Source organism: Zingiber officinale, chromosome 2B (assembly GCF_018446385.1).
Source record: "Zingiber officinale cultivar Zhangliang chromosome 2B, Zo_v1.1, whole genome shotgun sequence".
In the NCBI taxonomy this organism is placed as follows: domain Eukaryota; kingdom Viridiplantae; phylum Streptophyta; class Magnoliopsida; order Zingiberales; family Zingiberaceae; genus Zingiber; species Zingiber officinale.
In genome coordinates, this window is record NC_055989.1 from 18,779,686 (window position 1) to 18,798,241 (window position 18,556).

At 40.9% G+C, this 18,556-nt stretch overlaps 2 non-coding genes across 2 annotated transcripts; both read left to right on the forward strand.

Moving 5' to 3' along the window:
- Positions 1-4,026: 4,026 nt before the first annotated feature.
- LOC122049760 lies at positions 4,027-4,223 on the forward strand. The gene has a single exon (XR_006131030.1). It is a non-coding gene; the product is annotated as a U2 spliceosomal RNA (small nuclear RNA).
- A 7,151-nt stretch (positions 4,224-11,374) lies between these two features.
- TRNAA-AGC lies at positions 11,375-11,447 on the forward strand. Its single transcript has one exon. It is a non-coding gene; the product is annotated as a tRNA-Ala (tRNA).
- Positions 11,448-18,556: the final 7,109 nt, after the last annotated feature.

The window sequence follows — 18,556 nt, forward strand, 5'->3', positions numbered from 1 at the left end:
GTTGGGAGGACCATCTGCCATTGGTTGAGTTTGCCTACAACAACAGCTTTCATTCGGCTATCCAGATGGCACCGTTTGAGGCGTTGTATGGTAGACCTTGTCGGACACCCGTCCTCTGGGATGAGGTTGGAGAGGCCCAGTTGTTGGGACCTCATAGAGTTCAGCAGGATGCAGAGTTGGTCCGTACTATCAGACGGAGGATGTCAGAGGCGCAGGATCGCCAGAAGAGTTATGCTGATCGGAGACGCAGACCACTAGAGTTCTCTGTTGGCGACCATGTATTTCTACGAGTTTCACCCACGAAAGGGGTGAAGAGATTTGGCCTCAGAGGTAAGCTAGCTCCGCGGTACATTGGTCCCTTCGAGATCTTGGAGAGGATCGGAGCAGTAGCTTACCGACTGGCACTACCACCGTCCCTGTCAGGCGTGCACGATGTATTTCATGTATCCATGCTGAGGAGATATGTACCCGATCCGACACATGTGCTGGCAGATGTTCCAGTTCCAGTTCAGCCTGACATTACTTATGAGGAGGTTCCGGTACGAATTCTCGACCGGAAAGAGCGTCAGTTGCGGAACAAGACTATCCGACTGGTTAAAGTCGGATGGCAGCATCATTCGGACGAGGAGGCTACTTGGGAGCTCGAGGATACGATCCGAGCTCGATATCCCCATCTTTTCACTTGAGGTATGTGATTTATTTACCGTTCAGCATTTATACTCTATATCTGTTGTTAGTATTTGCTGATGGTAGATAACGAAATTTGGGGACCAAATTTTTATAAGTGGGGGAGAATGTAAAATACCGGAAAAATAGGCAAATATTAATAAGGAAATTTTCCTAATTTTTGGAAATTTTTCGAATTTTTCGGAGCTCGTATGGACGAGTTAACGGGACAAAAACGGGGTCTGGAAAAAGGTTTTATTTTTCTTTTTCTTTTTCTTTTCTTTTTCTTTCTATTTTCTTTATTTTCCTAAATTCCTCCATTTCTCTCCCTCGCGCACCCGAGCCCCATCCCGACGCCGCCTCCTTTCTCCTCCTTGCCCTAACCGCCGGCGGCGGTTTCTTCCTCGCCGAAGCTCTAAACCCCTCGCCAAGCTTCACTTTCTTCTTCCTCATCCTCTGCCCCTCACGGCGACAGCATTCTCTGATCCGACGAGCCACCGCCGACCAAGTCTTCTTCCTCTTCCTCCCTGTCCAAGCGGCAGCGACGCACGGAGCACCGCCTTTTCCCTGTGCCCTAGCGCCAGCCTCATCACCGGCACAGAGTCATCACAGCCATATCCGAGACTCCACTTGGCTGTGCCCTAGATCATCGCCGCGGAGAGGGTGGGTAGGCAACTGAGGTAGGTTGTTTGAACCTTGTCTTTGCTTTTCTACCCTTTTTGCTTATCTCTCTTGTGCTTGGTCTTCTCCACAGAGAAGACATCGATTCGAGCAAGAGATTGCCGGGTGTCGCTCCTCCTCGCCAAGCGTCGACAATTTACCCTCTCCCTAGTTCTCGCCGCCACAGCCACCTAGCTTCTGTGCTGTTTGCTGCCACGTAAGAGGTAATTCTTTCGGAATATGGATGCTTCAAACGCTGCATGATACCTGTTTGTTCAAATGTCAATTAGAACTACCGATTGGTGTTTTGCTTTGGAATTTAAATAGTGCAGTGTGTGTGTTGTCTCCATTATTGATACTGTTTATTGGAGATTTAAGCTGTTGGAAATTGGTAGATTGGATTAACTTAGATTTTTAATCTAATGTTATGATTAGGGTTAAAGGCAATTAACCCTAGTTAATTGTTGGATTTAATTTTGGTAGGATTAATGCTATATGATTAGGGTTTTGCCCTAATTTAGTGTTAGAGATTTTTATTTAGCTATTTATATGAGTGTAGCTAAATAAAAATGTATATATATTGGTGACACAAGACTTTGACGCGAGACGAGTATCTCGGAGTCAGATTTGGGTCATTTTATCGGAGGCGGGTACTTTTGACTTATTGTCTTTGATATGCTTAGTAATGAAAATAATATGTTGCATTAATTGTGTTTCCTATTTATTTCGGTTAATCACTGCCCAATACATGTTACCTGTTTGATTGATTGTTTGATTGCATCTCGTATTGGTCTTGTACCTGATCTATCATGCTCATGGGTAGTGATATAACCACGTTTCACATGTTCAGGACCTAGGTTTGATACCTTATTGATCAGTATATCTTGATATGATTCATTCGCTTTTGTGCACATTATGATATGTCCAGAGGTTGGATTAGTATATTACCATGCTTAGTGACATGCACCATTTGCATGATCGCATGCTGTGCGATAGATTGCTCCATTATTGTCGAGCACATTGCCAGTTTCATCACTGTTCGGTGCTCCGTTGTGACGCTCATGGGTAGCGAGATACAGCGTGGTAGCACGTCAGTTTGACTCTTCCGGTGCTCCGTTGATCCGCTCAGGGGTAGTGTGACGCAGCGTGTAGCACGTTAGAGATTCCTCCCCGTCATAGCGTACCGGGAGTTGAGAGCATTGCGCCCCCATTTATGATTTGGGGTAGGAGTACGTATGTACTCCGACAGCATCCCGTCCACTCGAACACTCATCAGGAGTAGTGTTGCAGAGTGCACGGTTGTCACAGCCCTACCCACTCGGTCCCACTGTTGTTGTGAGTCGGCTGACTGGCGTCAGGGGTGACCATGACATTGGCATCATATGCATGATGCATTTATTGTTTGTGTTTGTGTTTGTTGCACTTATATGCTGCACATTGCTTGGATACCTTGATTGACATGCATACAGGTCTTCTATACCTTTCGGACTGTTTGTCCTTTTACCGGGTCCTGGTTAGTACAGATTCTCTCCTGTCTTCTTCGGTTTGTAGTTACCTTTATCTTTATCAGGAGACTGTACGCATGATTAGTGCTAGGTGTTATTTCTTTACTTTGCATATCAATTGTACCTGCTGAGTGTTGGACTCACCCCGCCTCCATTGTTGTTATTTTCAGGTTGATGCTGTCAGGAGGGAGTTCCAGTCGCTAGTCCTCACTGCACGTAGTGCTGGTCCTGCAGACCTCCAGGATATGTTTAGTTTCCTTGGGTTTCTTTTTGTTCTAGACTGTTTGAACTCGTTATGTTCTGGGTTTATTTGTTTATGGACATGTTATAGATTTTTATTATATCGATGGATTTGGATTTGGTTTTTATTCTACTACATGCCTGCCTGGATGGCAGAAGAGGTGAGTTCGTCGGTTTTGAGCTTTACGAGTGTAGTTGAGTAGGGTGGATTTCGAGTCAGAGTACTATTGTTGTTTACTATTATATACTGCGTGGTTGTGACAGCCAGAGGCTGAATATAAATATAAACTGCGTGGTGATTGTTTTTATTTCTTGTTATTATTCCAGCCGCCTGTGGCTGAGGTATATGAGATGTAGAAAAGTTTCAGATTGTCCACCGTACAGGGGAGATGCTGCCGAAATTTTCTCGGACAGGGACTCCTCTGGGGGCGTGACAGGACATGTTCCAACGTTCCCATTTCCTATAGGATCGACATCTGAAATTGACTAGTGACGAGCCGAGCGAATCAGGGGATCAAACCCACAAACAGCTTCGCCGAAGAATTTGATCAGTTGATGAGGGAACGAGGCGGAGGGAGGGTGATCGACGGAGGAGATGTCCTGCTTGTCGACGCAGCTGCAGCGACGAAGCAACAAACCTTAACTGCCTCCAGAACAAAATCGCAAGCAACAAGACTCTCCTTTCTTTTCTGCGGCCAAGGAGAAGGAGACGTGAGAAAGATCACGATTTGCAATGTACTCTCACCTCTTCTTAAAAGAAAACTCTAATGGCCATTTAGAACAGGTGGAGTTGTACTCTCGCCTCTATTTATAAACAAAAAAAAAACTGTAATGACCTTTTATACTAGATGGAGTTTAGAATTTAGGGTTTAGAATTTAGTCCCATATCGTTTGTTTTTGATTAACGGAGTGGAACGAGTGCTATAAAAGAAGAGGCTATGGCACTTTCTCATTCATACCTTTCTCGGCCTTTTGGCTAAGATCAAGTGTAGTATCTGTTCTTATCAGTTTAATATCTGATACGTGGACCATTGGTTCACTATGATATTAAATTAATTTTTCTTTGGGGAGGGATCATTACAGTAGCTTGCTATTGGATCCATCGCGTGTCATCCCTATGTTGCACTATTGTAGGGGTTCGGCGCACCCGACCAAGTTAAATTAAATTTTTATATTAAATTAAGTTTTTTTTAAAATTATTAATTACAATCCATGAAATTAATTCTTAAAATTTTATATATTTAAAAATAAATACAAAACACATTAAAATAATTAAATTTAATGAATAAGAAATTTTAAAATTAAAATTGAATAAATTGATGTTTTCTTAGATGAAATTTTGAAATAATTTAATTAAAATTTTAAATTTTATTAAGTTATTCAATTTAATCGAAATAACTTAATTAGTGTTTTTTTTAATTTGGTAAGAAAAAATAATTTTACTCCGCCCAAGAAAAGATAAATCACTTACCAACACCTGTATCACCCGAATACCAATTAATTCGGCTTGAAGCAAAGATTTTATAAAAGTTCGGCTTGAAGCAAAGATTTTATAAAAAACAATTAATTCGAACCTAACCCCAATCTGAATACAATTCGAAATCTTTAAATATGAATCTAAATAATTCGACCAACTTGAATAACTTAATTATAATAATTTTTATTATAATTTTTTATTTTTATCTCAATAATTTATCATTATTATACTAGCTTTAATATTGATATTCATAATTTTAAAAATAAAATTTGATTTAATTTTATAAAGATTTATTAAATCCTAAATTTAGGCCAATCCTAGTCAATCTGGACTCCGATCCAATCCTAGTACAACTTAAAAACCCTCCGATCTGAATATGAAAATTTCTAATTTAAGTTGGATATTTTTCGGGTTGACTTGAATTTACGGATCAGATTTATTTTTGACAACCCTAATTATAAATTATTAAGAAAATTTAATGAAATTTTGTTCCTAGTTCTATTATATACCCACACAACTCAGCTACCAGCCCAATGTGTATGCTATTATAAAATTTATATAAACACAAAATATATATCATGCCAGGCCAAACAAAATCTATATATATTTAGATATTATTACATTTTTAATTTGAAATTGATTGATTAAAATTTTTATATTTTAAAGTTTATTTATTTGATTAATGAGTTTAATATTACAGTTTTTTTTTTAAAAAATTTATTTACAAATTTAATAACAAGTTTGTTAATAAATATAGTTTACAAGTTGTGAATATAATTTTTGAATAATTTAAAATCTTTGTTTTTAAGAAATTTATTTATTTTTTTAACGAATTAATCAAGCTTATTTATTTAATTCATATCGAATAAATATAAATAAATGATTATCGAGTTAAACACTAAATTTTCTCATAAATGTTTAATTTATTTTTGTTATCGAATATATAGATAGTGGAAATTGTATTTGAATTTTAAAAAAGATAAAATTATGATGTTATTTCTAGATCTCATTTGATCAGTTAAACTTATGAGTCTGAGAAATTTCTATCATTTTGATTTTTTTTCTTATTGTAATAGAAAAAAAAATATTGTTATCCCTCATAATTTGTCGATTTTTTTAGAATGCATCTTTATGGTTTTTAAATCATTCATTTACCTTTACAATAGTTTTAATTTATTGAGTGCAAGTTTTTTTTACAATTAACTTAAGCCATATAAATTTAGAATTTCCATTATTTTTTAATGTTACAAACTTATATTTGCAATTCGTATACATGTCATAAAACCAAAAAGCTAATAATCTCTTAGAATTTAACTACCATGTTGGAGATAGAGATGTTCTTTGTATATATTACAAGAAGTTAACAAGTTAATGACGAGTTCCTCTAACAAATAGATCTTTGCCATTAGATGATCTCGATAGGTTGAGTACAAGCAATGAGTCTATTTTTGCCCACCATATGAAAGATTGAACTAATTCTAGCATGCCTTATCGCGTCGTGAATTGGTTCGCTCAAATCAACATTTTTTATGGTATTGATACTGACAAATCTAAGATTTGCACCCTAAAAGTAAGTTAATTTGATAGGACTATTATAGCAAGGATTTGAGTTATGAAGTCTGATTTAATGATTTTTGATGAATGTATATAGTTGCAATGCTGAAGAATACTTTTGAGTCGCGAGATTTATCCCATCGCCATTAGTGTTCAATCAACCTAATCATGGAGCCTCCGAGGCTATGGTGCAGCGGCAGGGCATCTAGATTATCACCCAGGCACCCACGGTTCGAGCCCCAGCTATGGCGAATTTGCAGGAATTTTTCCTCTAAATGGGGCACGCAACTAAAAGATGTTGGGCTTCTAGGCTGCCCGCTGCGAGCCCTTCCCGATTTACATTGGTGTCCGGTGGAAAACTTTCGTGGGACCGGGTCGATCATCCCATGCTCGACGTTACTCAGCCTGGTTAATTATTTTTAAGACTAGCTTAACATTACAAGACAACATTGGGAAGATGTAGAACCAATATCATCACATCTAAAACCTTTATATATCTGAATATTTGCCAAATCTTGAATTTATCGATCAATTCCCTCATTGTCCATGGTATAAACAGGGATTTGACAGTTCTTATTGTTATTCTTTGGGTCATTTATTAGACTCAGTGTTAGGATCGATGATCGCGGCTAGAGAGGGGGGTGTGAATAGCCGACCCCAAATTCTTCCGTTTCTTCCTACGATTAGGGTTAGTGCAGCGGAAATAACAAATAGAAATGAGAAAGGAGAAGCAAACCTCAACACGAAGATGTAACGAGGTTCGGAGATGATACTCCTACTCCTCGGCGTGTCCGTAAGGTGGACGAATCTGATCAATCCGTCGGTGGATGAGACCCCGGAGAACCGGCTAATGTAACACTCCTTCTGGGTGGAGAAACCTCGCCACAATGTTTTGCAAAAGCAATACAGGAGATACAAAGAAGAGCAAGAACAAAATATACAATGAATGTACAAATACTCGCTTGCCTTCTCGTCGACTGAAGTCCCGGATGAAGCACCAACTTCACGGACGAATGGCAACAAGCAACACAGTCGAAGAAGCTCACACGAAGCTTCGAGAAAGAAAGCTCAAGAGCACAGCAGCAGAGGAGGAAGAAGCGATCCAGAGGCCCTCGATCTCGTTTATATGGCCTCGATATCCCGAGTCAACCTGCGAACCTACAAGCAAAAGGCCGAATACGAGTTCGAATAGCCCAGCCGTTGAGTCACAACGAGGCTCGACCGATCAGCCCACCGATCGGTCCAGAGCCTATCTGACGGTCATGGGGACCGATCAGTAGGCTGATCGGTCCCGCACCGATCACCGCTCCTTCCCGAGCCCTGCCTCCTTCGATCGGGTTTCCGATCGGCTCCATCGATCGATAACACATGGCTCATCAGGAGTTACCGACGGTCACCGCATCGATCACCAGACACCGATCGGTCCCCAGATCGATCCAGAGCTTGGTTTTTCCCAATACCAAGTCCCAAGTCTCCCACACCAACATCCGGTCAACCTTGACCTGTTAGTACATCATGCTTAGCGTCCGGTCACTCCCTTGACCTGCTAAGACTCCCCACCAAGTGTCCGGTCAATCCCTTTGACCCACTTGGACTTTTCTCTTCGTGCCAAGTATCCGGTCACTCCCTTGACCTACTTGACCTTCTCAACACCAGATGTCGATCACCCTTGATCCATCTGGATTTTCCCTTGCCCGGCTTCACTCACCAGGACTTCCCAACTGCCTAGCTTCACTCACTAGGACTTTTACCTGGCTTCACTCACCAGGGTTTCCCAACTGCCTAGCTTCACTCACTAGGACTTTTACCTGGCTTCACTCACCAGGGTTTCCCTTTCACCTAGCTTCACTCACTAGGATTTTCTCAACTGCCTGGCTTCACTCACCAGGACTTTCTCCAACTGCCTGACTTCACTCACCAGGACTTTCCCACTGTCTGGCTTCACTCACCAGGACTTTCACTTTCACCTAGCTTCACTCACTAGGATTTCCTGACTGCCTGGCTTCACTCACCAGGACTTTTCGAACTGCCTGGTTTCACTTACTAGGACTTTCCGAACTGCCTAACATCCCAGTTAGGACTTTCCAGTCAAGTATCCGGTCAACCTTGACCTACTTGACTCTTCTTCATCCAACCTGATCAGACCTTGATCAGTATCTCTCCGCATGGACAACTGCACCTGCATTGTCCATGTCTACATGTTTTTCTGTATTGTCAAACATCGAAATCATGACCAAGGTTTACGCTTGGTCAACTAGGTCAACCTTGACCTACTGGAAATTGCACCAACACTCAGATCATCTTCATCTTCCTTGTAAGTTTTCACATATGTTTCGGCACTTGCCAAAATCAATCTTTCTACAATAAAAAGATGATAGTTGTTCTCGACAAACGAGTCGAATATGTTTGTAAAGTTCGATGAGCATGCCAATTCGTACCTATTACAAAGTTTGCACTCACATACAAAAACCAACATATATCCAATGCAGAAGTGCACGAATAGATGAAGCAACAAAAAAAAACAAAAAGTAGTCCGGTGCACGAAGCTCCCGTTATGCGGGGTCTAGAAGAAGGATCATTGTATGCAGCCTTATCCTGTTTTTTTGCAAGAGGTTGTTTTCAGGATTCGAACCCGTGACCTTTTGGTTACAAAGCAACAATTTTACCGTTGCAAGAGGCTGCACGAATAGATGAAGCAAAGAAGTTTATTTATTTCGATAGACACAACATAAATTCCAGAAATTATAAATTTAAAGAACAGAGAGATTCTTATGAATGACAGAAACAACACTTTGAAAATAGATTAAGAGATTGATAGACACATGGAAGTAGGAGGGTTGTAATCAAAGTTCATTCTTGTCATATTTTATGAATCTACTAAATCTTATTGCATTCTATAATAATAACAAGAATGAAAAGTTATCCATATGCGTTGAAGAAATTCTCCAGTGGTATCTCAATATGCATCATTTGTCTGCCACAAGAACAAATTCATCAAATGTTCTCATGTCACACGTTTGCAAGACTTTTGTGGCAAGTAGAGCAATGAAACTAAGAAAGAGTCACACGAGTCCAACACCAATTATTCATTTGAATGTCATAGAAACATCAGAGCTCATGAAAAAAGTGAATTTCTCTGGAAGGGTTTGTGTCATAGAAACATCACAACCCTAACAAAAAGTGAATTTCTCTTGAAAGATATTTTACTTGTATTATGAGATAGTTATTAGCTATTTTGCAAGTCAAATAACACATTTGGAGAACCACTACCTTATCTGTTACATTCCTTAGTCTTTTGACAGCCATCATAGGAAGAAAATCATGTGGTAGCAAAACAGAGCTGTGATTGGTTCGATCCTTGCACTCCATAGACCTGGATGTTCATCATGGTCAAGACTAGAGCTTGAAGATTCAAAGATCACCTAGCAAAGTATCGGACCATTTAACCATGGCGACATCTTGGGAAATAAAGAAAATTTCATGTGCGGATTACTTACCATGCAAGAGGACTCGCAGTGCGGTTAATTAGTAGCACATTGGAGTAGTGATTATTTTCGTTGAGATCACTCCTGCTAACTCCATTCACGTGAATCACTCCTTTTCTTCTTAATTTCGAATTTGTTGACAATATGTGTGACCATGCCTTTGAGTTGTCCGAAATCACTGGTATTTTACTTGAAATGAGATCCAAATCCTATAAAGAATCAAGAGAAGAAGAACTTGTAGCCCAACTAAAAAAATCAAGTTACCATAACCAATTGCATTGATTGAACCGATATCAGTGCAAAAATGTAAAGACAAGCACATAAAGCATAGTCGGGATAAGAATTCCTAAAAGAAAATTGGCCCAGGACACTAATTGAAAGATAAAGAGAAAAGGATAATGAATCTAGAAAGTGCATTTGATGAAGAAGATATTCAAAGGGAGCTTGATAAATGAAAGCATTTCAAAAAAAAAGCCATACAAGGTTTCATACGAGTCATTGAAATGACATCTCTAATATTCTTAAATTCACTATACACGAAAAAATTAAGGTATCTTGCACAAAAAGACTGGCTCAGATTCCAGTCTCTTAGTCTAACTAAAACACGAAAACAGCTGCACAATTTTCATTCGATTTTAAATATAGAGAGGAATGTGCCACAAGAACAAATTCATCAAATGTTCTCATGTCACACGTTTGCAAGACTTTTGTGGCAAGTAGAGCAATGAAACTAAGAAAGAGTCACACGAGTCCAACACCAATTATTCATTTGAATGTCATAGAAACATCAGAGCTCATGAAAAAAGTGAATATCTCTGGAAGGGTTTGTGTCATAGAAACATCACAACCCTAACAAAAAGTGAATTTCTCTTGAAAGATATTTTACTTGTATTATGAGATAGTTATTAGCTATTTTGCAAGTCAAATAACAAATTTGGAGAACCAATACCTTATCTGCTACATTCCTTAGTCTTTTGGCAGCCATCGTAGGAAGAAAATCATGTGGTAGCAAAACAGAGCTGTGATTGGTTCGATCCTTGCACTCCATAAACCTGGATGTTCATCATGGTCAAGTAATGTCTGTGACTTGTCAAATAATGTAACAGGAGTTGAGTAATTGTACATTCCATCTGTATTTGGATTTCCGCTTTGGTGCAGGATCCCCTTCTTGTTATGTGTTGGATTGATGCACATTCTAGAAGGCATCACAAATACTCTGCAAATTTTTTAAACAAGCATAATGTCAGTACAAAACAACTATTAATTAATTCCTCCATCTAGAATTCTTCCTACAAATTTTTTATACGCAAGGAGTGAACTTTAACACCCAAATCAAATGCTCAAAGGCAAATCTTCATAATCCCAGAAACTTGGAGTGTTCTTAATTCCAATTCAACGAATCAAAGAAGATCATCCACAATAGTGATGGAATATTAAAGCAAGGTAGTAGAACAGAAGAGAAATTGATGGCCCAGACCGGCGAAGGTGTCGCAGTGCTTTCCGGGGGAATCAATGCGGTCGCCCCAATACAAGTACTTGCTCTCCACCACCGCCTTGGCGGCTTCCCTCGACGACGTGGAGGAAGCAGGGATCGTAGAGGAGAAGGCAACCCAGAGGAGCGTGAGGGCAGCGGCAGAGATGAGGAAGAGTTATACGACGAGGTGCCGTTGGAACCGAAGAATCGCCATAACTGTGAGAGTCCGAGGTGTCGTTCACTAAATTCATCAATCTACGAGACGAACTAATTTTGTAATGATATTTGAGTATATACATTAGAACCTATTAATGGGGATGTAGCTCAGATGGTAGAGCGCTTGCTTAGCATGCGAGAGGTACGGGGATCGATACCCCGCATCTCCATAAAATATTTTATTAGTTTATGTTTTTTATTTTGTATGTGAAAGTAATAAAACTCTTTATATATAATTTTATTGTTCTAGGTACTCATTTATGAGAAATTTATGAACATACAATAGTGTTAATTTTTTTTTAGAGTTTAGGTTAAAAAAGTGAACATTTTTTTTAAACAGGTTTTCGTTGATGATCTTGGATCGATAACCAAGGTTATCAAAAATAATCTCCAACCAAACACACCTAAATGATCATAATTTGCATATACATGGGTGTGCATGATAACAAAACACTATAAATATAGTTTTGATATTCTGCATACCTTACTCTGCACATCTCTTGAGTATCCAATTTGTTTTTTAAATTTAATTTTTTGTTATGCTTAATACTATAATCCAAATCCTACACTCAAAAGACAAACTCTTATTGACATAAGTGGAGCAAAAAAAATTCGTATTTCGCTGATTCTATGTGCTGCCCACGAATGTCGCCTAGGCTAGCATCCGTGTGTGTATAGTATGTTATGCGATCGTCCGTGCCTGATTGGTAGAGGCACCTTGAATTGATCAAGGCGTCTCAATTTTTTTTATTTTTTAAAATTTAAAAAAATCCATAAATCGGAGCTAAAAAAATATCCTATATATATATATATATATATATTATACCCGTGAGTATCTAATTTTGTTTAATTTGAACATTATAATTTAACATATATAGACACTAAAGGTAAAATTTAATTAGTTTAAACTTGGAGCCTAAAAAATTAAAATAAAATAACACATGTATTTCAGTTGGGGTGTCTGGATCAATTCTATGCGCTCGACAACACAGTTGTGGACTGTTCCACTACAAAAAAAAAATAGCATTACCGACGGAATATTCTATCGTAGTTCTGTCGGTAGAGGCATTTACCGACGGAAAATAAAGTGTCGGTGTAAAATTCATCGGAAAATTATACTCCGACGGAATTACTATTCCGTCGGTAAATATATACCGACGGAAAAGTTATTCTGTCGACAATTTTTGCTATCCTAATCTATGAGCCCGACAACAGAGTTGTGGACTGTTCCACCGCGAACAATATATATATAGGTGCCCCTCTTGTATTAGATTTATTTTTTAAAATTTATTTCTTTTAGCTCCTGAGTTAAGTCGATTAGATTTAAACTTTAGGGTTTAGGAGTTGGATTATAGTGTTCAAGCTAAAAAAATTAAAATTAAAAAATTTTAAGTACTCATGGGGTATATAATATATGTAACGCCCCGGGCCTGGCGGGCCCCACCCGAACCAAACCGGGAACGCCACCGGAATTTTCCATCGGGTTGACGACTAGGTCCACAGACCACCGGAGGTCCTTTCAACGTGCTTTGTCCTCACTTGCACGCACCCTAAAAAACTTCCCAGGAGGTCACCCATCCTCAGATTTCTCCAAGCCAAGCACGCTTAACTTTGGAGTTCTTAAGTTTGGGCTTCCGAAAAGGAAGGTGCACCTTGGTGATATGAATAGTACCATCTTACCTTTTAAGCTATACTTAACCAGAATCTCAGAATCGGGGTATTACAATCACCCCCACTTAAAGACACAATGTCCTCGTTGTGTAACCACGAATCACACCACAGACAAATCCCAGAATCTCCCTCGCTAGGTGGTGCCCTGGGTGCTCCTGCCACAGGCACACTCACGGTTGCAAGGTCGCTCTGATACCATCTGTAACGCCCCGGCCCGGGTGGGCCCCACCCGAACCAAACCGGGAACGCCACCGGAATTTTCCATCGGGTTGACGACTAGCTCCACAGACCACCGGAGGTCCTTTCAGCGTGCTTTGTCCTCACTTGCACGCACCCTGGAAAACTTCCCAGGAAGTCACCCATCCTCAGATTTCTCCAAGCCAAGCACGCTTAACTTTGGAGTTCTTAAGTTTGCGCTTCCGAAAAGAAGGTGCACCTTGGTGATATGGATAGTACCATCTAACCTTTTAAGTCATACTTAACCAGAATCTCAGAACCGGGGTATTACAATTATGCATGTCAATCATATGCATCCAGATAAATGCAGCAAGTAAATGCAGCAAACACAAACAATAAATGCATCATGCATATGATGCCAATGACATGGTCACCCCTGACGCCAGTCAGCCATCTCACACACAATGGTGAGTCTGAGTGGGTAGAGCTGTGACAACCGTGCACTCTGACATCACTGCCCCTGTTGAGTGACCGAGTGGACGGGATGCTGTCGGAGTACACACATACTCCTACCCCGAAATAATAAATGGGGGAGCGCAATGCTCTCATCTCCCGGTACACGATGACGGGGAGGAATCTCTGCCGGCTACCACGCTGAGTCACACTACCCATGAGCGGACCAACGGAGCCAAACAAAGTCCAACTGCCTGCCGGCTACAACGCTGCTACACTAAACCAACGGAGCCAAACAGAGCAGAACTGTCTGCCGGCTACCACGCTGAGTCACCAGACCAACGGAGCCAAACAGCAGAACTGCCACACACCTGTCTGATATACCACTAACCCATGAGTGGTGGTGTGTACAGATACATGTAACTGGCGATGTGCTCAACAATAATGGAGCAGACAATCGCACAGCATGCAATCATGCAAGATGATGCATGACACTAAACATGACAATATCACGAATAGCATAGCATGATCCATACTTAAATAAAAGGTGTACCACAAGTCAATGTATCAGATGGAAGATACACAAACAGATAGGGTATCAAATAAACCCTAGGTCCTGAACATAATGTATCATATGGTTGGGTCACTACCTATAAAGTAGGTATGATCAGGTAAATAATAACATGCAGTGCCTAACGAGTAAACAAGCAAACATGTAATAGATCATATAGTGACCAACCGAAATAAATGGAAAACACAATCATGCTATATGTTAAACATATTATTATGCATATCAAAAGACATAAGTCAAAGTACCCGCCTCCAATAAGAAAGGATCGTATCCGGTCCAATTTCCGATGTCGAGATACTCGTCTCGCGTCACAGCCCTGAGTCACATATAAATAAATATATTTTATTTAGCTACATTTTACATAAATAGCTAAACAAAAATTCTTAAAACTATTTAGGGCAAAACCCTAAACCAACCTCCTCGACCTGCCTAAATTAGGGCAATACCCTCAAAACGAAATCAAGAGAACCACCAGTAAAGCCACAACTTAGCCTGATCCAATTAAACCCAACCTCACCAAATGCAGTATTTAACGTAACAGAAACCTTACCCAAATTTTCCGATGCCTCAACACTGCTCAAATCTTGAAGAACTTACTGCCGAGATCCGGAGAAGCTGCTGTGAGAAATCAGCGACAAATACCACTGTTATCAGCCAATAAATCCAACATAAGATCCCAAATCAACAACCCAAATACCTAACATGCCTTACATACTTGTCACCCCCTGTTTCCTCTCTGCCGGCGACTGGTGGCGAAGAAGGAAGACCCGCCAGTGGAGTCTAAAGCACGGCAGAAGGTTGCTGGACCTTGGCGTCGGCAGTGGATGTTGGGGCAGAGGGTAGAGGAAGAAAGGAAGGCTCGGCAGAACCCAAGGCAGAAGAAAGGGTCGGGAAGAAAGTGAAGATGAGGCCGGCGTTAGGGCACAGTTGACGGCGGCCAGCGCTGGGGTTTGTCTAGGGAAGAGGAAGAAAGGCGCTGTGCGGTGATCGGCGCTAGGGCACCAGGGGGTGCGGCACCGCTCCGTGCGTCGCCGGCGGCTAGGGCGAAGGCTGCAGTGGCTTGGTGTCGCACAAGAGGGCAGCGCCAGAGGAGGAAAGGATCAAGAGGGTGGCTCGACCGGCAGTGGCTCGCGCTCGCCGGTGCTTAGGCAGGGACGGAGGAGATGAGAAGGGCGGCGTCGGCGCTCGCCGGCGCTTAAAGCATGCGGAAGGAGAAGAAACTGCCGCAGGTAGGGCACGCGGTGGTTCAGCAGAGAAAGAAGAGGGGCACGCGTGGGTTCGGCGAGGAAGAAAAAGAAAGAAAATAAAGAAAAGAAAATAGAAAAGGAATTAAGAAAATAATATTTCTTCGCTTAAATGGGTAGCCTAAACAGACCTTTTCGGCACCCACTTTTATCCCCGTAATCTCGTCCGTACGAGCTCCGAAAAATTCCCAAAAATTTTGAAAAATTCCCTTATTAAAATTCACCTATTTTCGGTATTTTACATTCTCCCCCACTAATAAAAATTTGATCTCCAAATTTCGTTATCTACCATCAACAAGTACTAATAACAGGTAAAGTGTATAAATGCTGAACGGTAAACTAAATCACATACCTCAAGTGAAAAGATGGGGGTATCGAGCTCGGATAGTATCCTCGAGCTCCCAAGTAGCCTCCTCATCCGAATGATGCTGCCATCCGACTTTAACCAGCCAGATAGTCTTGTTCCGCAACTGACGCTCTTTTTGGTCCAAAATCCGTACCGGAACCTCCTCATAAGTGACGTCAGGCTGAAATGGAACTGAGACATCTGTCAGCACATGCGTCGGGTCGGCACGTATCTCCGCAGCATAGATACATGGAATACATCGTGAACGCCTGACAGGGACGGTGGTAGTGCTAACCGGTAAGCTACCGCTCCGATCCTCTCCAAGATCTCGAAAGGGCCAATATACCGCGGAGCCAGCTTCACCCCTTTCGTGGGTGAAACTCTCAGAAATACATGGTCGCCAACAGAGAACTCTAGTGGTCTGCGTCTCCGATCAGCATAACTCTTCTGGCGGTCCTGCGCCTCTGACATCCTCCGTCTGATAGTACGGACCAACTCTGCATCCTGCTGAGCTCTATGAGGTCCCAACATCTGGGCCTCTCCAACCTCATTCCAGAGGACAGTGTGAACCACTGTTGGGTTTTTTGGGCCGCGAAAACCATTTTTCGCATCACGGATACCCCGAATCACCCTAGCCAACGGATCTCGTGCGAAGAAAAATTCGAAAACATATGAGTACGAGTTACAAAACTTCTAGATCTACATGATGAAGATCTTTACCCTTGTTGCGTGCCCTTTTGCGTATCCCGCTCGTCCTCGGTACGTCGGATCTCGAAGTTGTCAATGTAGACAACTCTCTACACGTATCCACACGAACACACTAGGTGGAGGTGACCAAAAACCAAGGTGTGCTAGCACCTATGTGGTTCGGCCAAGGAAGGAGGAGAGGGAGAGCTTGAGAGGAAAAAGGAAGAAAATACACACTTGAATGAAAAATTGAATTCTCATTCAAAACAAAAGTGGCCGGCCACTCTCCATTGTGTAACTCCCAAAATTGCATTAAGTGCAATTAATGTGAAGCTATTAAAGAGAATGTCTTTGTAACTTCCATGAGGTGGCACCCATGATGATGTGGAGTAACATCATTGGTCCACATCAATGCCAACTCACCAATGAGGTGGCATAAAGTCAAGTCAAACTTGACTTTTAATCTTCCTCTCAAGTCAAGTCAAACTTGACCAAATCTCTTCCATGGTTGATCGAATCCAACCATTTGATTCAAGCTAACTTAATATAATGAATCTAATTCATTTAATTAAATTGATTCAATGAGTCAAAATCTAAATTAGACTCATTGAACACATGAATCAACTTGAGTCGAACTCAAGTTAGCCCAATTAGGATTACTCTTAATCCAATTTGATTCATCAAATGAATCTAATCCTCTTGGTTCATCATATGAACCTAATCTCCATCTAATTGTCCTAAGTGTGTGACCCTATAGGTTCTTGTAACGTTGGCAATGCCCTAAACCCATTTAGGAGCATAAGTAATGAGCGGTATCTAGCAACACATCATTACTACCCAAGTTACAAGAATGTCGAGATCCGACATCACCTTGTGACTACTAATTGTGACTCCTCACAAAATATGACAAGTGTCCTTCTATCCTAGACATCTAGATTGATCAATATGAGGCACAGACCGTGTCATCCTCTAATCAATCTAAATCTTGAACTCCAAGTAGACTCACTAAATCAAATGAGCTCAATATCCCATATTGAATCATTTGGGCATGGTCATGCACTTCGTGGTCTCACTCTATCAAGAATACCGATGTCTCTCCCGTCGTATAGGAGGGATAGATCCCATCTACATCACTCACATCCCTCTGCATAATTTGTTATATACCCAGTAATCTCCTTTATAGTCCACCCAGTTACGGGTGACGTTTGACGAAACCAAAGTACATAACTCCTTATGTAGGGATCTATGGTGACATCAGGTCTAAGGACTAGTAGTCATACTAATAGCCACATGAGAAAGTATATGACACTCATATAACGATCCATGATACTTTCTCATAGCGGGTCATTCAGTATACATTCTCTAATGTATACCCATGTGTCAACTTGATATCTCTATATCCATGACTTGTGAGATCAAGTCATCGAGTTGACCTACATGCTAGTCTTATTACATTTACATTGTCCCTGAATGTTAATACTCTACTAGGAATGATTAAGAGTAGTGTTCCCTATATCATCTCACTATCGGTTCAACTAACCGATTGATATAGGTGAGAACCATCTACTCAAGGACATTATTATACTTAGTTTATTTGGCACCAATACAAGTAAGTATAATAACCAAAATCTAAATGCCTTTATTTATATAGAATATGATACAATAAGTCCAAAAATATAATCATCAAATGATTGGCTCTAGGGCTCTAGCTAACAATCTCCTACTAGCACTAGTGCCAATCAGTGTAGGCTCTAAGCCCAAATGACTTAGTGTGACCATCATGCTTCTTCTGTGCCAAAGCCTTGGTCAAGGGATCTGCGATGTTAGCCTCTGTAGGTACTCTGCAAATCTTCACATCTCCTCTCTCGATGATCTCTCGAATGAGATGGAAGCGCCGTAGTATGTGTTTGGTCCGCTGGTGTGAGCGAGGTTCCTTCGCCTGTACTATAGCTCCATTGTTGTCACAATAGAGCTCAATGGTGTCAGCAATGCTAGGAACCACCGCAAGTTCAGTGATGAACTTGCGGATCCAAACTGCCTCCTTTGCTGCCTCTGATGTAGCAATGTACTCGGCTTCTGTTGTAGAATCAACTACTGTATCCTGCTTCGAACTCTTCAAGCTGACAGCAC